The 23503-nt window shown below is 44.1% G+C and overlaps 1 long non-coding RNA gene across 1 annotated transcript in view; it reads right to left on the bottom strand.

The window, feature by feature from the left end:
• Positions 1 to 1754: 1754 nt before the first annotated feature.
• LOC125942705 (uncharacterized) overlaps positions 1755 to 23503 on the bottom strand; it is a 98596-nt gene continuing 76847 nt past the window's right edge. Inside the window, exon 3 of the long non-coding RNA XR_007465311.1 lies at positions 1755 to 1773. This is a non-coding gene — a long non-coding RNA (uncharacterized LOC125942705). The remainder of the gene's footprint in view (positions 1774 to 23503) is intronic.

Below are 23503 nucleotides of genomic sequence, written 5' to 3'. Positions count from 1 at the left end.
GTAAAGCTGAAACCCAGTGCCGGGTCATTTCAACAAATCGGCGAATTCGACCTGTGGACAATAGTAACACAAGTAGGGCTGAACGGACCCATTTGCTCATTGGGCAAAGTGGACGACGCCTCAATGAGCGGACCAGAGAACAAGCAGCCTCACTCGAAACAATTAACAGCAGCCTGTGTACACTTGGCAGCCCATTTCAGAAAATGTGCATGCCAAGCTCATTTTAATAAAGTTGGCATTTTAACGAAAAGCGGCAGCAAGAACAAAATTGGCTGTGACTTAACTCAGTTATACCTGGGTGTGCGTAGCGAGAGGTACGGTTAATGCTATTGTTTAGCTTGGTTCTCTCTACGGTTACATCTTTATCGTTTAGCTTCGTACGTCTGAGTGTTTAGGTTTGGTTGTTACCTCTCGTTAAGGTATGGTTACATGAAAGACTAGACATTTTTTAGGTGTAACGCATTTATTTTGAAAGTCTTCATCTTGTTGTTTCTCAATTGCCACAAAGACGGGCCGATGGTCGGTGAGGCGGGAGGATAAGGGGTTGTCGTCCAGTGACGTGAACACGTTTCGGGTTCTATCCTCATCTGAATCCACACGCCTGACCGCTGCGTACTTACGACGCTTCTCGAGGCGTGCGGCTCGTTCTTCCTCCGTCTCCTCGGCTCGCTGCCTCCTGTTGGTTTCGTTCCGACGACGAAGCATGGCTTCTTTCAGTCTCTCCAACTCACTTTCCACATCTGCCAACGAATCCCACCGAGCCGCCCCTTCTATATATACGATGCAACGCCGGCTCCTCCTCTGTTGCGACGCGGTTTCACCGGCTCCTCCTCTGACGTCATGCCAGATGCAAGCGGCGAACGCTTGCACTACAACTGCGGCGGCGGCGGTGCGTCGCTGCGCCGTGGTAATTCGAGCAGATGACGCCAGACGGCGCGGCGAGCGGCGCTGCCAGCTGCGGCGGTTGCCAGGCAGCGGCTCATCTCGCGGTGCGGCCACCGACGGCCACAGCGAAACGGCGAGAATGCGGCCAGTGTAGCTCTCGCTACAAAAACTGGAAATCCTGGAGGCCACTGAGATATCTAAGGAGGGGAGCACGTGCGTAAGCATGTCCTGGGTAGTTTTGACAACTAAAGCAAGAAACATCTCCTGCCGGTAGGTGACATGCAATCGCCTATCGGCTCCCTTTACGTGGTCGATACGAGACGTAGGCACTATGCATCCGTCTGTTCCTTTTTTCCGCGTGCACTACTATATAAGTAGCCGCAAGCTTGAAAATAAATTATGAGGCACGCCGTAGTGAGGGACTCCGGATTAATTTTGACCACCAGGGATTTTTATTGTGCCCCCAATGCACGGGACACGGGCGTTTTTGTATTTCGCCCCCATCGGAATGCGGCCGCCGCGGCCGCGATTTGATCCTGTGATCTCGTGCTGAGCGGCGCAACACTATAGCCGCTAAGCCACCGTGGCGGGTACATGTGCGCATGTGTAATGCGTAGTGCAGATAACCAGTGGCCTATTAGAGTAATACAATTAGTGCCAAGAAAAGGGAAGCGCAGCCGAGGAGGGCAGTAAATGAGGAGGTGTGATGAAATCAGGAAACTTGCAGGCAGATTTTAGAATCAATTTGCGCAAGGCAGGGGTAATTGGAGATTGCTGGGAGAGGCCTTCGTCCTCCAGTGTACCGAAAAACAGCCTGATGATGATCTTTTAGATCTACACCTAATGCCCTTGTTCCCTGTCGAGCTGGCTTTTACAGTTGCACTGGTCCTACGAAAAAAAAAGTTACTCAGATAAACCTTCAGTGCTTAACCACACTAATGAGAAATCATTTATTTAAACGTGGAAACCCAACAGGCTATTCTTTGTTGTAAAGGCAGTGAGTCTTGCCCCCGTATGGTGGAAACAGTTTCTCTTTGTTGTGTTTTAAGAATAAACTTACGAAAACACGCTATGTGGCAACATAAGTCAGAAAAAGAAACATTCATGACAACTCACCGTTACAAAGACCAATTTTCCCTGTGTATTAAAAGAACTTAAATAAACATACAAAAATGCATACCACTACAAAAAGTATAACCTTCCGCGGCAAATCTTGTGCGAAAATTAGCACACAATTAAAGTTCTTGGGTTGCGTCGGACACAACGCCTGTATATACAATGCATGTAAATAAACTCAGACGCGTGGATAAATACAAAACACAGTAACCCAGATATTACTATGGCATCAACAGACTTCATGTATGTCACTGTTTTGTAAGAACAATTTAAGGGCGATGTTCTTGCCTCGGACTGTCTTTGGTGGCCACAGATGCAATGTCTTTGCAAGTGAGAAAGGCCGATGCAGGTCAAGTACGTCGAACTCTTGTACGAGGCAGCGTGTGTGTACATTGCGCTTCAAACACTCGAAGAGTAGATGGTGTACGTTCTCGTCTGTCGCGACCGCATAAGCATGCTGGAGAAAGCACATGCTTTTATCTGGAATAAGATGTGTTTGGTGGGGGCACTTCTGGAGGTGCAAGCGTTGCAAGGGCCTCCCGATGCATTTGAAAGAAGGATGTCCAGTCGACACTCAGGATGGGGGTCAAGTCTGTATTTGGAAGACAAGGTCTTCCTTGGCGATTTCACATGAGTTTGTCGTATGTGGTGTCTGGCCTCTTAGTTTAAAAAAATGGCCCTTTCGCGCCTCCAGATCGTCGTAGCGAGCCACAAAAGGCAGTAGAATATAGGTCTTGACAAGACAAGAAGCGAGAGTTAGTCCCAAAGGAATAATTAACAATATGGGCGTAATTATCGCTAATATAGTCGAAAATTAACCGCATTTCACTATAGACTGCACTATCTCCGGGATGGGCCTACCTGACCTCCTGTGAAAAAAAAAAAGAAAAAAAAAACAAGAGAAAGAAAGCCGCGTCACGCAATGTCGCTGCGAGAGAACACAGCATCGTTGTTATTTTTTTTTTTGAGCATCATAGTGATAAGTCTAGTGTCGTTAAACACGTGTGCGTCTAAATGGGATAAGATGAATAACGCGATATTTTTTACCTTCATAAGCTGCTTTCCCTAACGTGTACGCGATGTCACTTCCTATCATTCCCCTTTTATTTCATAGTGATTTGGTACAAACTCAAACACTGCTCGCTGTTTTAGCTACGGAGGCTCAATAAGGCCTTGGAAGAAACCATACCGCGCCATGAAATAACTCTAGGAGACGTATTTTCAAAACTGTGAGATTTGTCAAAGAATTTGGTGCCTATCTGCCACTGGAGTGTCCAGTAAAATTTTATAAAGCGAACTGCTTACAAAGGTGAATCTATAGTCATAAACTAGGATCTCGTTGATGATCGTAGTTTGCTTCCACATTCGTGGAACATCTCAGGGATGGTGTGTTTCAGAAATGTCAATGCAGTCTTTACGAAGGCACTGCATTGCAGTCCAAGCTCACCGGTCAGCCTTCGTGAGGCTAACACATGGAAGATTTCCCGTTTGGCTTCGAAGCATGGCACAGGCATGGGCGAACCCGATCGCTCGTGCCTTCTTGGGTTCGCAAGACTGGCCTCGAAAGCATGCTTATAGGGACGGTTGAAAGCATCGCTGCTTTCTTTTTCTTTCTTTAATTGAACAGTGATTTAGGGCCCTCCATTAGACAGGCGAAGACGCCTATTTAATTTTTGTGTCCTATATGGCACGCACAAAACAGTATTTTTGGGGGCGGTTGCACATTGAACTAGAGCAGTTACATGCTTTCTCATCGCTGTCATTGCACAGTCGCGGCTAATGATTACGACGCGCGCCCGTCAACTTGCTCCGAACCCACCATCGCTCACTCGATCCCGGTTATTACCGTGTAATTTTCTTGGGCCGCCCTAGTGTTTTCGCAACGTGCAGACATCGTCTACGGACTTCGCCGGAGCCAGGCGCACAGCTTCACTTGTATGAAAACATTAGCTTACGTAAGAGGATTTCCTTTTTTTCGCCTTCGCTGAGACACTCAGCAGTCAACACAGCGTTCGGCTTAGTATTCTATGCCGAGACAATCACCACGGTGATGACCAGTCGTGGGCGGCATTTAGTCAAGACAATTCTGAGAACGTTCATGGTCCAAATTCTTGCATTTCACAGAAATCGCAGAATTACAGAGCTTAGGCAGTGTTCAACGACATTATAAAACTGTTTGTCCAAAATATAAATTCGTCCTTCCTTGTGAACATTTTAATTCACTTTTATTTTTTCAGTTGTGACTCACAATGGGCGCTATGGTTTCGTTTCTTTCTTTTTTGTGTGTGTGTGTATAAACTGTACATACATCAAGCTAAAATTTCTTGCGAAAGTACTCGTGTGAGCAAAAGGAGACAGAACGATGTTCTGTGTTAAAAATCAAATTTCTACTTGCCGGGGTTGCTGTGGCATTGCGCTGCTAAGCACGAGCTCATGGGATGAAATCCCGGCGGCGGCAGCCGTGTGCCTCGCTTTGGGTGCACCTTAAAGAACCCCAGATGGTCAAAGTTGCGATATATAGGCCTAATAGCAGATCATTGTTTTTGCACATAAAACCCCTTAATTAAATTTTTAGGCCCCTAAAATCAATTATTAATAAAAATATAATTTCTTCGGCAATACATGTAGTCACGAAATAAACACTAGAGTCCGAAGTTGAGAATACCACACTGCACATGCGTCAAGATTTACATATCGATAAAGATGGAGGCAAGAAAAAGTAGGGATGCTCATTGGTACGGGGCGAATTACACTTACACTGTTTAGTAGGGCACGTGTTAAGCTGCGTCATGACCTCATTCACAATCGCACAGCGAAGAATCATGGGTATGCTTAAGATTTATGTGATAGAGATAACTTATGTATATTATTCCAACCGGTTTCAATAAAAGCTTCAGTTGCGAGCCAGCGCTCGTCCTTGTCTTTTCTTCTGTCCATATGCGTTAAAATTGCGCTTTTTTCACCATGAAGTGGGAATGACACGAACGCTGTCTTCCAACTAAAGCTTTACTGAAAACGCATGACGTCTGAGCCATGTAACATCTAAAAATGTCTGCACCGTCAACCACGCGACCAGCTTTACACGCTGTTGTACGGGCGTTGTCTATAAGGTCTCATTTCCTTGCTGCAACACTTACATTGGCCAAACTAGCCGTTGTATCAATGTTCGTTTAAAATAGCATTCGAATTCGACAATAGGTTCGCCCACCTTCCATTTATCAAGTCATTGTCGGTCATGTGTCGGCTGACCAAATTTCACTGACACGGCCATTCTTATGAGGCACATACATCAGCGCACCCATGAAATTACCGAAGCTTTAGATGAAGTAAATTCCAGGGTTTGGCGTGCCAAAATCATGATCTGATTATGAGGCATGCGTGGAGGGGCGGGGGGGACTTTGGGTTAATTTTGACCACATAGAGTGTTTTAACATGCAGTGTGCTTGTGTTTATTGCCTATGCGCGCGTGGCAATGGGCTTGTTATTTTAGCTAGTAAGCGAATGTTTCGAGCAATTCATGGAGCTGGTAAAACTACGAATCTTACTTCGTATAGGTGTCTAATAATTTGCACTCGCAATCAATTCTTCGCCTTTCGGGCGAAACTGCGACTTTTTCACGCACTGGCGATGTGCATAACACACACACACACATGCAAACGTACACGCACGCACACACGCGCATGCGCATACACGTGTGTTTGACCTTTTCCGATCGAAGTTGCCAATAAACACCACTCTATATTGAAGACAAACCTTCGTAGGTCCAACAGGTGAAGTTGCACAGTATTACACAGTCCGAGGTGGTCGAGCAACACGTCTGGGACACTCGTGTGGCATAATCCGCAGAATGAGTGTAATAAATAAATAAATACATAAATAAATAAATAAATAAATAAATAAATAAATAAATAAATAAATATATATATCAATCTTCACGATTGGACTGTTCTCGATGCGAAGCCATGAAATGGCCCATTGAGCGAAAGAGACGGCGTCTGCAGCCTCGAAACGGCGCCTAAATTCCCATTGGCTGCGACGCCACCTCACGATTGCGCCTCGACGGAGTAGAACAGGCGAAACGGTATTGCGTGAGGGGAGCGCGCATCACTGCGACGCCACGTCACTAGCGCGCCTCAACGTATCAGATACGGCGACGCGACGCCGCGAGGCGAGATAGGCTGTCGGTGGCGAGGCAGTCGCGGGACGCGCGAGTGCGGTCCGCTGTCTCGCGCTCTCTCGCCCTCATTGGACTTAGCTGCTGCGCGCGCCTGCCGGCCTTGGTGGTCGCTGCTGCTTCCTCGGTCTCTCGTCGCGCAGGAGGTCGGTGGCATGCGGCGTTGGCCCCACAGGCTGCTGCTGCTTGGTGGCTCGGGCAGCTCGTACTGCTATGATACATTACTCGCAGCGCAAAAAATCGAAGAACCGCTCAGCAGCGTTCATTTGGACATTAAGAATTTCGCAGTCACAACTCAAAAGGAGTACTTAGGTGTCCTCGGATTTTTACAGCGAAGGTTTAAGGGCTCACTGTTCGATGGTCGCGTCCGGCAACAGAAAAAAATCTCCCATTGGCCGTATGCTGTACGTGCGAGTGGAAGCGCGCGAGGGCGAGGGACGCGCGCTTTCACGGGAGTGAACGCACGGCGGAGAGCAAACGCGACTTGCCAGTGGAAGGGGAGCGGTGGGCGAGGAGGGCATCGAGGCACCCTAGACTGTACGTGTGCGTGCCCGCTCTCCCACTGCGGCGCATGCGCGTAGCCATGCCGGCCTCTGCCGCCTGTGGCGCTCACTCTCTCTGGGCTTTCGCCAGCCTCTCCCCTAACAGTGTCGACAACGGCGTTTAGCCGTTCCGTCACGTAGCCAGCGTTTTGACAGTGGCTGTGAGCGGTCACCCAAACAACGCGCACAACTGTTGTCGACGGCGGCGGCGTTTTGCCCGCGTTCGCACCGAGCGCGCGCGACGTTGGTGACGTGTTTATGAATAACGTGCCAACCTTTGCCGTACACCCAATGGCGGTGCACCGTAGCGACCGTAACGCCATGGTCCCTGTGGTCGCTAAATAAATGAAAACCACCGGATCATATATATTTCAAATTCTTTAATAGTTCAAATAACCAATTACACCATCACATCTTAAAAGTCATAATTTAAAATACTTAATTCCCACCATAGCACAGCTTCGCTGGTTTTCCATCTCCACCCCAGGGGAAGGATTGACAGTTTTTTCTTTTTCATTTTAGAGTACATGATTAGGATGCGAAATTGAGGCAAAATTGTACTGAAGTCATGTCCACTTAAGAAAAATATCAAACCGGCTCTGGTTAAAATGTGCTGCGAAATACACTGGCGTTCTCGTTAACAGTTTTCTGAAAGCCTCCCTGTAACTGTTCTGTTAACTCGGACGCGAACCTGCCGTGGTTGCTTATTGGTTATGGTGCTGGGCTGCTAAGCACGAAGTCGCGGGAATAAATCCCGCCACGGCGGCCACATTTCGATGGGGGCGAAAGGTAAAAACACCTGTGTACTTAGATATAGGTGCACGTTAAAGAACCCCAGGTGGTCCGGATTTTTTTGACTCCCCCCACTATACGGCTTAGCTCATATTCAGCTCGTGGTTTCGGCGCATAAAACATCATAATTAAAAAAATTCTGACGCGAATGCAGTACAATTAATTGGAGGGGGATTTCTTGAACGGAATGCGAGCTTCGTAATTTCTCCTAAATAGACATGAATTCCCTACTACTCCGCTTCAATTCCTTAGTCACAACATGCATCATGAAAGTAATTTAAAAAATGTTGGTGTATATTAATTACGTACCTGAGAATTTCGATTTGCCGTTTGTGCTTCTTCATATAATACACCTGATGAAGCCGAATTGCACTATTAGCGCAAATAACCATCTCTTCAGCTTCCCCATTGCCCCATACAAGTTTTCAGAAATCTGCCCGAATAAAAAAAAAAGTAGTTTCGCCCGAAAGGCGAAGCGTCTATGGCAATAGCAAATTACTAAAGAGCTATACGAAGCGAGGATATTAATTAAATGTGCCGTAGAAAGTTGTAAACACAAGCTTACTAACTAAATAGACAAGCATGGTGTGACGCGCACACAGGTAAACATGAACTCATCTCGCTCAATGACCGCGAAAGCATGTTTTGAAAATGCCGGAGTGAGAAAGCGTGCCAGCAGTAGGGCAAATTGACCTTCACGCTGTCTCTCGTCTCGCTTCAGCGTGTCGAAAGCAAAGCGCCTACGAAGCTGTCGGCACTCGGCGCACGCACTTTGTCCCCATCGCAGATCGCTTTGGAGATGAGGCCCGCGCGGGCGCGCACTTCGCCCACATCGCAGATCGCTTTCAAGATATGGCGGCCGCACGGCCGTGCTGTGAGCAGCAACCGACGGAGTAGAAAGCACGCCCTTTTCCTCTCTCTCTCCCTCGCTAGCAACCGTGCCTCGCGCGCGAAAGACCGCGAGCTTCCGGCCTGCCTTCCTCCCTCGCGTTCGCTACATTGTGCCGCAATTAGCGGCTCAGCCTCGTACGCTTTCACTCACACACAAAACGTACGGAGCGCGGCGACTATTTTATTGCCGTTGGACTTTATACGCAACCTCACGGCGACGACGACGGCGATGTCGACGCCGACGACAGAAGTATGTTCGTATGCACGTGCCTAGGTGTACAATGGGCAATAAAGCCAAGCAAAGCATGCATAAGAGGAATTCATAATTTCTTATGGAGTTCCGAAGTTACTTAATATTTATTCGTTACATTTTGTGATAATGATCGAGTGCTGAACAAAAAAAAAAGTAGCAGTGTAAGTGGAAATAAAGTTTTCCTATGGTGGAAACCGAAGCCATAATCTCCACATAATGCGTGCGCTACTTATATGCGTAACTGTGTTATTTGTTTCGCCAGTTTTACTTAGCCCACCTCCATACATCGTACTCAAGCATAACAAAAAATTTTTAAAAGAAAAGACATCAGGAAACGAAACAATTGAGGCCCCCCAGTGATTCATCTTGAACTCAAAAGTAGCGTGAGAACGCCGAACACGCTAGGTTAAACCGCTGTACAAGGTTGGGAGGTACGAAGTAGCGTGCTTACGTTCTACACTGAAGAAGAAAAAAATATTTTCCCGGCCGTGTACACTGTGGAACGGGTGGCAGCTAATAAGCAGCACGAATAAAAAAGCGAGGAACGCACATAACACACACCCACACACACACGCACACACACGCACACACACGCACACACACGCACACACACGCACACACACGCACACACACGCACACACACACACATAGACTGCCTGATGTGATCGCACCGGTCGAAGCCTTCGAATAATATTGACTCGCTTAAGCAAACAAAGTTTCAAGGAAAAGTTCATTTACGTCCTATTTCATCAGCGCTCCAAGGTTCATTAAATTTTATGCCGAGCAAATCTTCCATCTGCTGACTACTTTAATGTACGTTGCTAAGGTGTTTTGCACTTGTTCACACAGCGTGTTTAGTTTCCGTCTGTTTATTATTTCTTTATTTTTGCAAACATTGTAGCAGGAGCGGTGAAATATTATCTATAGGCTCTGATTACAGCCCCCGCATCGAATATGAGTCGTTACACTACTTAGACTGAGCATTTACCTCTCATAACATTATTTGAGCGTAATACTAAACAGCTGAAAATCGAGGCCTATGCCCAGGTTTAATGAAAAAAGTTTGACAGTGACCAAGGAAACGCACCATATGAAACAAACGCAAACGAGCGCGTGAATAAACTTGTGCAGTAGGGGCTCGTTGCATATTTTCTTTTCTTATTCGGTGACGATATAGCCACGTTATCCTTCAAATACCTTGCTTTTGCTGTCATTAATTTACTTCGGAGCTCCTTCGCAACACTGAAAACCGGTGCTGTGTAATGAAAATACTCGTCCGAAAACAACTTATTCCGCGCTTGACGCATGACTTTGCCTACCGTAGTAACACTAATTGAGGTAGCTCCGAGTGACGAGCTAGACGTAGTCGGCCATACACGATTTCCCGGTCTCATTTGTATTCCTCATCTCGAAAGTTCGCACTTTCTCTGGTCTGTTTTGTGTCGTGGTATACCGCCTGCTTTCGCAATTCACGTCATGACCTGTAGAAATATGTAGTCTATTGGACCATAATGTGCACTTGCGTGTGTGAATGCGTGCATTTGCGAGCGTATGAGTGTGCTAACTGGCGTTGGTCATTTCATTTGGGACCTTTTAGTTTTAAGCAACGCACAGAGTTTGAAATAAAGCTGCTCTCTAGAGGTCTTTTTGTCGCTTCAGCCTTCTCCCAATTAATCTGCAACTGAACGCCCTTTCCCAGCGTCCAATGGCACGGACAGGGTTGCGAATATTTTTTCATACTAAATACACATGCATGGTGTGGACTCATGTTTTGTTCAATACACCTCCGTTTGCAAGCTAACTATATTTGTTTACTCTTAGTGAGTCTTCTTTCTCATGAGTTGTACACGGCTGTTAATTTCTTGCGATTTCACCCGCTCCTATTTTTTTATTCTCAATTTATGTTTTCACTAACATTATTTTGACTTCTTCATTATATCACGATGTTTCCTCCTGTTTCTGTTTCATGCTGCCATAATTTGTGCAATAGTTTAGACTTCACTATGTAAACTTGTGCAATTTTTACGTTATATAGTTTCGTATTTATGAGAGTAAGCAGTAATTTAATTAGAATTCATTCACTCACTCTGCAAACACAGCACGCTCAAGACGAAATATCGGCTCACAGCGGGTATTGTAAAACATTTTGTGGAGATGCTGATGTAAGAAACACCTTGAATTCTTTGTTCAAAGATAGCAACTTACTCTGGATTCAGTTCACCTGCACAGCCTCTAGAAAGTTTATTGCTAACTGGCGAAGATAGTCTCTGACACAGAATGCACGATTCATTTCGAACATTATCCGAGCATACAGTATATAGTACAATGAAACAGCCGCGTGCACAGAACTGCAGTTATTGCTGACATTGTACGGATGAAGGCGGGGCTTACTGGCTGAAACGTTAGTTCATTAAATAAATATTTTCACTTGTGAGTCAATCCCGCTGTTGTTTCTTGCGGCCATGCCATACGCACGGAGAGAGTGTAAGCTCAGTGGTGGGGCTGGCCTGTTCGTTTTCCCCACTGCGGCGCTCGCTACCGAGGGCTTTTCGTGCGATGGGGAAGCTTTCGGGCGCTCCGGTACTGTGGCTGCGGCTTAGATGAGGCGAGAAGAAAAATGTTTTTATGCTGGTGTATCATCCCTCACTGACTTGGAAATGACTGCTGACGGTCTACGAGGAGCAAAGCGCGTGCTGGGGCCTATTCATGCTCAAATGCGACAATTTTTTTCCACACATACTTCCACTACATTCACGTTGGTATTTAGAAGAGGAGTATCTCTGCAAGGGTTCATCATGTGTCGTAAATACATGATACATCCCAGAGTTGAGGGTTATATGTATGTTTATCGTCTTGTGAGCTGGTTTCAAATCGTTGAATGAGTCGCCTGCCATTGTCGGCGCTTGCTTTTGTCTGTGCATTTCGCCGTCGTGATATGGGGTCAACTAAGACGTAGCATGATCCGCCCGCAGGATTCATCTGCAATCGCTCGTGTACTTAAATTTAGGTGCACGTTAGAGAATCTCAGGTGGTTAAAATTAAACCGGAGTGCTCCAATATGGCGTTCCTCGTAATTATATAGAATTTTTGGCATGTACACCTAAGACAAAAAAAAAGTTTTTGCTGCAATCGCCACAGTAACGCTTCGTCGTTCTAAGTCACTAAGTGTAATGGGGTCACTCTGCGATTTCATTCTAAAATGTTAAACCTTGTTTACTGACAGGAACCTGTATTGGGCGTATGAACATGCATCAGCTCACAAGAGAAAGCGTTCAAAATTATTATACGAAAGTACAGAAATAAGTATTGTATGCTTGTTTATGCATCTAGTGTTGGCTTTTTCAGCAAACTGACAAATCTAACTCGCAGGATTACGTATGCCAGTCGAAAGGCAAATATTCAAGTTGAAGTGCCGCTGGAATGTGCAAGCACGCAAAGATTTGTTTCAGTTAAGGCGCAGCAAGATTTATGAAAGTGTTTTTTTTAATATAAAGAAAATACATAACCGCTTCAGGTTATTTATTTCCAGTACGGCGACAACTTTATTTCTTCACTGCAGCTTCTTAATATCTACACGCCTAAAATGTTTTTCAACAATTACGTCAGCCTTCTCATGAAATAAATTATCTGCTGCCACAATAAAGATCATCCGCTTTCTGTTACGGCCACACTCATTCTATTGTTGGGTAAGCAGTCAACAACTCCTCGCACCAATCCAGTGCTTCGTATCGGAACCTTCGCAGAAATCAATGACCTCTTAGAGGCAGTTTGGTTTCTCTGCCTTTGTAGACTTCTGAGAAACCATTATGGCCGGCCCCATCTTCACCGCTAAGACCCGAAGAGACCCATAGCAATGCCGCGATCCTAACTCTAGCACTCTCGTGTCGTCATCCGACAAACAAGCACCACGTAAGTGTAAATTTACCCCCCCCCCCCCCCCCCCCCCCATGGTTAGCATCTTCTATCTTAATGTCGTCCCTTGACTCGCAGACTTTGTAGCTCGAGTAGACAAGGATCTATAGAACGACTATTAGGTTTTACTTTTTTGTTATTGAAAATAAAATAAAAGAAAGACATGTAGTCATTATATAATGTTGGCGCCTACCCCTTTTCGCGTAACACAAACAACAATATAAAAATATATGTAGTAAGAAAAGGAAATGAAGAATGTCATAGGGCCAAACAACCACAGCACACAGTCCTATACGCATACGAGCAGAGTTTCCTGAGAAGTAATGTTCTCCAGCAGGAAAATAATTTCACTGAAATGCATCGTTTATGTAAATGTTGGTTCACCGTGTTTTTCTAGGTTCCGTAATTTCTGAAATCCTGTGCCGTCCTGTTTGTAAACACGCATTAAATGGTGCATCGTCACTTCAAGCTGGTACAAGATGTATAATGTGAGGATGGATATCGCATTGCCCTCATAGAATTTAGCTGAAAACATTTTTTTCAAAGTTTGTTAATGTTTAAGCTCTACAAAATGGCATCCGTACACTTGCTAAAGACAAAAAAGTGTGTCCTGTATGTAACCGTGTTTTGACTGGAAAGGTGTAAGTGAGTAACGTGCTAAATATTCTTACGAAAGGACATAGATATAAGTTCTTCGCGCCGGCAAGAACATCGTGTATTAACAGGTTCAGTTATGTAGGCGAGGTGCGGTAAAGCCATATCAACCGCGGCTTTATTGCAACGGAAGGTCAAATAAAAAAAGCATTCAGGCATCCCGGCGCTGTACAATGCCAGCATATCACTGAAATGAGGTGAAGAAGTAGTTAATCTTGGGTGGATCCAGTGGCGTGATGGTTGAGGGCCCCTTTGACGGTGAACGTTAGAGACTCCTGATGCAGAGGCAAACTGAACAACATCGCCGAAGCCCTTGCATTAGAAGTCATAGTAGCTGAATAAAATAATTTGTTGAAACGTCTTAATTGTTCATCTTCATTTGAATACTTTCATCCTGGAGCGTTCGTACTCTACCGGAAGATGGGGCACACGTTATGGTTGGCGCCATCTAAAACTAGCCTCGGAAGTGGTTCAGTGAAACGTCGGCCTCAGTAGCCCTTACTGCCGCATCTCATGATATCAGTGGAGACATGCAATATCGACCCGGAATGCGCTGATGTCAATGTAACAACCAAAATGTGTCATCACTGTGTCATAGGAATAACCTTCTTTCGTGCCTATGATTTTATTAGGTTAGATTCACGCAGATCTCCCGGATTTTTTTCTGCATTGCACTTTCGTGCATATTGTCAAATAGTTGCGTATCGTCAGCTATTCGTTATGTTCTATAATCAACTTAAAACCACCACGGTTAATTCTTTCGTTGGCATGCACTAATTTTCTGTCACCCGTATTCTATGACTTAACATTTGTGTATCGTAAGGTAATCATGCCTTATGTAATCAATTTACTACTACTGTAACTTCTCGTGTTTATATGTCATGCCCGCTTCTGGTTTTCTTTCTTTCTCTCTGCAGCTTTTGCACCTGTCGTTTCCTCTCTAATAGCATTCGCTTATTTGCATAACATCGCCTTGAAATTGTATACCTTTTCCTTTCTTTAATAACTGTATGTTAAAGGAGATGTTGGTGCCTGTTAGGCGCGCCGGCTGATCCTCTTGTCTTAATTCATAGATGAGCTCAACAAAAAAAAAAGAAATGCGCCAAAAATAGAGAAAAGACAATGGTGACAACAGTTCTTGTAGGTAGGTAGGTAAAGAGAAACAACTTTTATTGAAAACGGCAAGTGTAAGAGAAGTTTATCTCCCCTCTGTTAGATGGCGGCCTGGAGCCCTTGGGTCCTAGCGGCATCTTCGGCTTGCCTGATTACTTGTACTTGGTGCTCAACATTATTTTTTGTCCGGCAAGTTAATAGGTTGGGTGGGCTTCACCTTGCGTATGCATCTGCCACGAGCCCTTGGGCTCTGACAGCGTCGTCGGCCCACGGGACTGCCCACATTTGATCTTCTGGGGCTGAGCTGAGCAGCACAGCACATCAACGCGCGTGGAGACTTTCGCTAGAGGTTGTCTCTCCATTGCTACTCGTCAGCCCTTGGCATTCCCACAGCATATGCTCAAGATTTGCTGTTGACCCACATAACTTACATTTACTTGTCTTGTATATATCTGGGTAAAATATATTCCACATTACTGGATTACAGTATTTCCTTGTTTGTAACTGCGGTTACTGGACAGACTGCGCTTTATTTAGTTTTTGATAAGGTGATGGATAAATACAACTCTACATTTTATAATGTGTTTTTATACCTTTGTATGTGGTCAATCTGTCTACCCACTCCCAATCTCTATCCTCAAATTCTTAGGCGGCCCCCGAGTTAACGGCACCAATGTTTCTTGTTCACAGGAATAATAACCCCTATGTAATGAAATACCGCTGAACTATTTCTCCGTCAAGAATAATCAGAGTGTCGATGCTGACATGGAACGATTTATGGTCGCGAGCACACTCTTCTGACGATTACTTTTATTCAGTGCACTTATTTTTATATAGTTGCTTGTACCTACAAGTGACGCGCTGCATAACACACTTTTTTTTTCATGCAACCTCGAGGCTCAACAAAAGTACCATCTTTTAACAATGCTGTGTAACTTCCCTGTAGTACACGGCCAGGAAGGATGGAAAGAAAGACACGGGAAGAGCTCTTCGCGCTTCGTTTCTGTGTATCTTTCCTGTCCTTGTGTATATTTAGATGTTAGCTGGTTAAGATGGAACAAAAGCTCCCCCAATCATCCCCAATTAAGAAGTCATCCCCCACCAAGAGTATAAGACTAGGCAGAGAAAGCCGGCTGTGATACTGCGCGGCAGCATCTTAAAAGAGAAGAGCCAGCAGAACATACCAATGAGTGTGATACTAAGTTAGCTTCCTTCTGCAAAATGATGGAAACACTATTTCAAGAAATTGGTTTGAAAAACTCTTGCTCCATCGAGCATGACAATGCATTAGAGGCATATTACAGTCCATAACGCTCAAATGTGCTCTACATCTGCCTAGCAGATAACGGTATCCCTTTTTTTTTTCCTTTTACGTTAACTCTGTTCACAGAGCGATGGCAACAGAAGTAAGGACTCAACCCTAGACACTCGAGTCAATGACTGCAGTCCCCCCTCGATGTCTTCTGACACAGCTGCAGATAATCGCCATTCAGGAAAAGACAGCTGGCGCTGAAGCAATGGGGTTTCTCTGGCAGTGGACCGCTTTCATTTTGCGCGCTCGCTCAGCGGCGCCGGAGGGTTTACCGCGGCATGAATCCCGCGCTGTGGCTAAATCTGTCTCCGTGATACGGCATCTGGCGTTGCGTTTACGGAATCGAACCTTCTCCAGGCTCCACATGCAAAGCGTATATCATGCACCACTAAAAGCTCCTCTCGAAAAGAACGCAGCGTTGTCAAACTCTTTCGGCGGAGCTTATATACGTATGCTTCGAGAGGACGCTATGCGAAATACTATGTGGCTCACATTTGAGTACAGCAGAAGAGGTCGCAAGAAAAAAATATTCGTGCGTGTGCACGTGTGGTGGAGAAAGAGAGGAGGGAAGGCAGTTGAGGAGGTGCTTTTATGGGACTACAACTCCGATATAGTTTGCACATACTTGAGTTGGTTTACTTTTTCCACGACATAGTTGTACTGTGAAGCTGTCAGGAAGCATTTTTGTATGCTGTCATGTTATGTAGGGCGCACTGACGATATTCCGGCATATATTTTGCGTGAGCAATCGGACCTACCTCACTTAGATTATGTTTCTTTTTCATGCGTTATTCCGGTCGTACCTAGTCGCAAACTCATTCTTCTACCAGGCACCACAGTACCTTCATGTCATGAAATTTGTAATGATTCTTTTTTTTAATTATTCTTAGTAAGTACTGACCCGTATTCCAGACTTTACGAGATTTTTTTGGTAGAAAGCAGTAAAGGGGGGTTGGGGGTTACTTTAGAGAGCGATTATCCGGAACGGGGCATAGTGCAAACGGGCACCGGATATTGTGCGAACCGAGGTGGTCCGGGGTGACAGGTTATGTACTTAAGTGTGTGCGTGAGTTCTGACATAAACACGCCTTCGTCGTCATGCCGTCGCCGTCATTATGTCGTCGCCATTTCATCGCCTTTATTTAGTTGTGTTTATTCCTTCGTTCTCATGCCGTCGTCATCGCTTTGCCATAGCCGTTTTGTCGTCGTCCCATTTTTTCGTCATCTCGCCGCCGTTGTGACTCCCATCATCATTTCGTCACCGGCATTCCATGGTGGTCATTCCAGTGCGTTTTAAGTAATTGTAAGTAAAATCTCATCGCAGCCCGTGCTCACCAGAGCGAAAAGTTCGTATTGCAGTGAAAAAAAAACTTCAAAACTCGAGGACAAGGGGGATAGAGCAAAAAACAGAATTTGCTTTTAATATTCACATTGCAAAATGCATGCAGTACGACTGTGGCAATAGCTGATCGTCATGCAGAACATTAAATGTACCCTTTAGTTACAATATGATCTGAAAGCATACGTCTGGAAAAAAATGGCACTTCATAAAAACTACAAGAAATCATTATATATAATAGCTTCAATTGATGTATATTGCATGCTTCCTATGTTTCAAAACGCTTTTAGAAAGAACATCTCAAAATCCGTCTTAGCTCACCAATCGAATATCTGCCGTTATTATATTACACTCTCTAGTATTTGCCTACGTTACAAAGGAGCCATTGACTACTAGCAGATATCGAGATCGTTAAAGAAAAACACAGACAACTGTTCTGTGAAAGTTGTACAGGGTCATCATTTCTTTCTTCCTTACATATTCATGATAATCTTTCAAAATTGCCTCAAAGGATTAATCACAACTTGGCCGTGCCAGTGTCACAGCTGCAGCAGTCTGGTGACAAGAAACTTCACAAAAGTCCCAGGGCAATATAGCGAACATAAGGATACGTACTTTAACACATCCCTCTGTACTGGAATACATTAGCAAAACACACGTGTCTAATGAGCGAACATTTTTAAAACTTGGGAATTATTTGCGGCAGTTTCTAAAAATATCAATTGACGTATATCTGATACAGTGTTGTGCTTTTGTCATTTGTAAAGGAATAGGGAGTAGCCGGACCATCCTGCACAGTGTTCTATTACTTCAAGCGCAAATAATTCCGAAAATGCGCCCAGTAGTCCAGAGGGAATTGATAACACAGGGCTTTAATCCAAGGAAAAACTTTGACATTGGACATCTTCCGTAACTGATGCGGTACGAATAATACATGCGAAAGCAAATTCGATATCAATGAAGCTACTGTGCATTGCACTAACGCAGCAAATATTACAGTTCTTTCAGGCAGAATTACGATACAGTAATGATAATGTAAAAAAAAAAACATGTCGCAAGTGTTTCGCTTTCAGGGCGAAGCTGTGAAAGTGATAGGTATAGAGTACCAATGAATGCAGTATGAATGACATTGTTTTGTGCCGCCTTGCTGGAAGCATTGGAATCGACGAGTAAACAATCGCCTTCTTGCCTTTGTGAGTCTAATTTTCTCTGCACCGAGCGTGTGTACTACAAGGTGGTGTCGGGGCATTATCATCGTGGTCGGTGTTTGCCGCGGCATCTAGTTCTATGGCTGCTCACTGCTGGGAACTCACCTGATCCATTGTCATGTCCCTATGCACCGCAGGTTCAGGATTGTCACGAAGACCATCTCGCAGAGACGGCGAGTGGCTCTCAAGCACCATGTGAACGTAGCGTGCACAACATTTGACTAACTTCCCTGTCTCAATGAACGCTTGGCTGCTTTGTGGTGCTCGGAAGCAGGGAGTAAATTTTAGGGTCAGCAGCTGCTCGGCTTGAACAGGTGCCGGGCCGCTCCACTTTCTGCGAGATTGAAATGAACGAGCAGCTCTCCCGGCCGGCTACTTTCTACGGGGACTAGGCTGAGGGTGGTGTGGAGGGGCTGAGGCGTGCATCTCAGAATGATGCCAGGTTTAGGGTCCTTGGGCGCCTAGAGCTTCACAGGCAACCCACCCTGTCGTAATACTGCCGAAAGATCTCTCTCAAGGAGCAAGGGTCTACCCTGCCGGGCACCGACTCATCGCTCCAGCCACCAGTTCTCCGTCAGCCTGAAATAGTTTCTCTGAGCAAGGAGCGGTAACATGTAATTCATCGGCAGGGTCAGCCACAGGAGTCTCGTGGCAACGAACAGAAGGACCAAGTAGACTTACTTGTAACTGGGGCCTACTAGCAGGTGTTTTGGTATCTAGATTTTTCACACAGTCCACAACATTAAACTGCATTTAACCTTTCAGAGTTAATTAGTTTCCGCACGATCATCTTCAGCTTCTAGTTGAATGTTCCAGAATTGCACATGTTTAGTGGCATTGGTATTTATAGATTAGGTGTATAGTTCATACATCGCAGTTGTGGTATTTAGAACGTCTCCCCGTTTTCTTCTCGAACGTAGTTCGATCATATGCTTCATTTTCGTGTCCCCAAGATTCCAAGATTCTACTTAAAAATAATAGTCTGCCTATTTCATATTGTGGAAATTTAGACCATAACTAGTGTTCATGAGCTTGCACGTGTTTTGATATAACTTACTGTACTCTCTGATATACTGTTCGACGTAGACATCGATCACGTAGCGTTTCCTGGGAGCTTATACTTGCCTGTGTTGTCCGCGAGCACACTGAATACTACCTATATATTGACAAATGAGAGTGACTCGAGATCCGTAATCTGGACATCGCCCACTAAAATGCCGACAGTACAAATCATTTTCATATGTTTCGTACGGCGTTTAGGCCTCAAACGGCAGTAACTGTCTGCTTTTTTTCTACACTATGTTACCTAAATTTCACGACAATTTAGCAACCACAGAATTCAGCAGTGTTGTCATGAGAGCCACCAAGAAAATTTAGGAAGGAAAAAGGATGCGATACTTTTGATCTAAACATACATTTTAGAAAAGGGATAAATAAGACAAAATACATGGCAAAAAAATGAAAGTCGAGAATGATAAAAAACACAATATAGTCGTGATTCGCCATTCGAGACACGCAGTTAAAGCCGCCTTTCACGGCAGAGAGCACACAGACATCGATTGTCAACAAGCAGTTTAGTGTGTGGAACGTGACATGAATTTGTAAGTGCAAAGTTCACGGGCAATTCAAGAGTGTACAAAACGTTCCATCGAACCATACCTGCTCAGTTCGCCTAGATCCACCCCCTCCACTTTCTTACACTGTCACCGCCCACGTCTGAAAGCCTCTTTCTTCCCCACACAAGAAAGAAGCGTTATTCATTTCGTTCGAACGCACATATGAGCGCAGACGAAGAGAAGTCTCTGAGTCGAAACGTTGGCTTTAGGATGGGGGCTTCGCTTGTCCGTCTTTTATCGATGACTTGCTGTCTCCATCATTCTGTGACCTCTTCGTCTCGTTTAGAGAAAAAAAAGGAGCATGACGTTAGAGTTCGCCCGAAATATATAACTTGACGAACTGCAAGGTAATAAAGACTTAAATCACCAGCAGTAGTTTCCGGTTTCCTTCTACTAATTTAGGCTCAAATAAAGTGGTTCAGAGCACTCCATGTCGCCACGGTACCCGGAGCTAGGAGCAAGCCCGTGGCAGAGTGAATATTTCTATCACGGAGCGCGCTTGTGAGCGACTACCGGAGCATCATCGTGGCGCACCCGGCCAAGCGAGTCACACTGCACTGCCGCATCCAATCGCAAAAGCGTGCTGCCCACGCTGTCGTGCCCATCAACTAAGCGTGCGACGCCGCAGAGTGCGCTGGACGCGTTTCCGAAAGAATTCAAGCTGCAGAAGATCGCACGTCGCAGAATATAGCTTATGACACTTTAATTGGGGAGCCCCTTCAAACGCACAGAATGTCTATCCAGAAAAAGTATCAAAATCTGCTGCCGAAAGAGCGCAACAATCATTGCAAGGGACTTTAGTATGCTTGCTTTCGTCGTTCGTTTTGGTGTAGTTTTCAGTTTAGAGAAATAACTCAACCATATAACATCTACTCCAATGAACTGTCTATATCAGACTATATCGGTAGTGTGGTGTTAAGTGCTGCAAAAACTATGGAATGATAAGGCCCTAGTGCTGCTGGACGCAAAAAAATGAAATAAAAGGAAAAAAATAACAGAAAAAGCGAAAAGAAAGACAAGGTGACGAGTGAATGCAGGGGTAAGAACAGTATACCTTCTGTGCAGGTAATTAGTGAAAAAGAGAAAGCAATTGCGAAAATGCGCTACACATGGCAGGCCGGGTCGAGTGTCTGAACACACGCTTTCATAAATGTTTAAAGGTGGCCTGCAGCAGATAGAACAATTCTAGTTCATGAGCTGGTCTATCCCCGAAGAGGCGGACATTACATGCCCAAAAAATGGAAATGCATAATCAATTAATTAACAAAAACACATTATTAGGTTTTAAACTTATTATCTTGTGGCCCATATCGCAACTTTTGTGCTTCAATGCATAAAACGACGTTTTGTTTAGAAAGTAACTGGAACGCCGAGCATTTCTCTGCAAAGTTCGGGAATTAATATCTCGAAACGGGTGTCATGCTGAGAATTTGTTCCAAATAGATCCACCTTGCGAACTCCACGGCTAGAATTTGCGAATTGCCATATGGACCATAAGGTAATTAGTTGAATTGAATTTTGAATTTAATTTTATTTCCCGTTCATTCAAACGAGGGTAGGCTGAGACTAAGGCATAAAGCCTGACAAAGTTCTCAGCCTCCACGAACGACAGGTTTGACAGCAGATCACACACATATGCACAATTTTGCGCGTTACAACAGCGTTGGTTACTGTGAAAGTTCATGGGTGCACTGTCCATGGTCATCAGACTCTTCAAATTTATAAAAAAGAAAAAAAAATGTACAGCAACAGCTAAGTACAACTAAGCATTTCAGATTCTAATGGTGCGCTATAATTGTACAAAAAAACACATCCTAATTGTGTGCCAAAAATTAAAAAAAATAAAAAATAAGAATAAAACTGGAAACAGGACGTGGATGCAAAACATATTTGTGTTAATACAAAACGCAAAAATATTAAATGAAATCACATCATGTGGATCACGGCACAAACATTTTTCGTTTAATACGCTCATTTATTCAATATTAAAATATATATCTTCCCTATCTAACAAATCTCTTATTTCTTTTTTAAATGTCTTTAAAGAAGTATTTAAGGATACAGATGCACTGAATCGGTTCATTCTTTTTGTGGACTGATAGACAAATGTTTGTTTCCCGTAATTGGTCCTTGCTTTTGGTGTGTGTCGTGTGCTGTGTAGCAAGAAGTATCCGGAGAGGTTACGTTCACTACATTGTGCGCCTGGGTTTCTCTTTCGGATTTATAGAAGAATTTGCATATAATATATCCTTTCCGCACGCAGCATATCATATTTTTGGAATAGTGGACCGGTTCTTAGATCTGAAAAGCAGCCATGGTAATTTGCATGTAAGCGAACAACTATTTTTTGTAAGGTAATCAATTTCGTGCAATTTGTTCTGGTGGTTGCACCCCAAACCAATATCCCGTAGCAAAGCTTTGAATAAATAAGTGCATTATACAGTTGTTTTTTCAGCCATATAGTGATCAGGTGTGCAATTTTATAGATTACACCGATGTTTTTTGATAATTCACCGCAAAGGGAATTTACATGTGTATTCCACAACAATTCTTCACAAAATGTATTCCCAGAAACTTTTGTTGTTTGACCTGTTTAATAAGGAAGTTGCTAAATTTTACTTCTATTTTACACTCAATTCTTTTATTAGTCGCCCTAAATAAATTGTAGGTTGTTTTAGTTGCGTTCAGCTGGAGTTTGTTGGTCGTCAACCAGTCAGATAACAAAGTTGCATATTCATTTACACACTGCTGTAATTCTGTTGCGTTATAAGCTGTAAAGAACACATTTGTATCATCTGCATGCATTGCCAACGTTTGGGAACCTGGTAAATCTGTAATATCATTAACATAAATTAGAAATAGTAACGGTCCTAACTTTGAACCTTGCGGGACACCTGGATGTAGGGTAAGCATGTCAGATGCAGTAGTTCCCAGCTGCACAAACTGTTTTCTATTACATATATAACTTTCTATCAAGTCATTTGCAACGCCTCGTACTCCCTATCTTTCCAATTTTTTAGTTAAGATATAGTGGTCAATCGAATCAAACGCCTTTCTCAGGTCCAAAAACAGGCCAAGCGCTAACTTTTTCTGTTCGATGTTTGCAATTATTCGATCTTTAATATCCAATAAAGCTTGCTCGGTTGACTTATCTTTTTGAATACCGTATTGGCATTGTGCAATAACATTGTTTTTCGTAAAAAAATTTGAAAATCTTGCATAGATAACACCTCAAAAGTTTTGAAAATACAGTGAGAACTGAAATCGGCCTGTAATTTTATAATTGGTCTGCACTTCCCCCTTTAGAGATCGGTGTGACACGCGCTATCTTAAGCTCGTTTGGAAAAACGCCAGTGCTAAGAGACAAGACAAAACTCTTCAATAACATCTAACTTAACGGTTCTTTAACATAAACTGCTACCCCTCCACCGGCTTTATTTTCTCTTCTTATATGATGCGAGAACTGTGGAACAGGATCATTTGCAGTTAGCCATGTTTCTCTGAAAAGCACAACATCAAATTTTTCGGTTTTTAATCGTATTAACTCATTGATTTCATCCAACTTATTTCTAATGCTTCTTGTATTAATATGTATACAGGATAACATCTTGCATCCCGAATATTCGTTGTTCAACTTTTCCATGTCCTAGTCAGCGTCTGTCACTTGGAGATCAGGTAAATGAGTAGACGCCATCT

Source organism: Dermacentor silvarum, chromosome 1 (assembly GCF_013339745.2).
Source record: "Dermacentor silvarum isolate Dsil-2018 chromosome 1, BIME_Dsil_1.4, whole genome shotgun sequence".
Classification (NCBI taxonomy): Eukaryota; Metazoa; Arthropoda; class Arachnida; order Ixodida; family Ixodidae; genus Dermacentor; species Dermacentor silvarum.
Note: the sequence above shows the minus strand (reverse complement) of the source record. Positions and strands in the feature narration are given on the sequence as shown.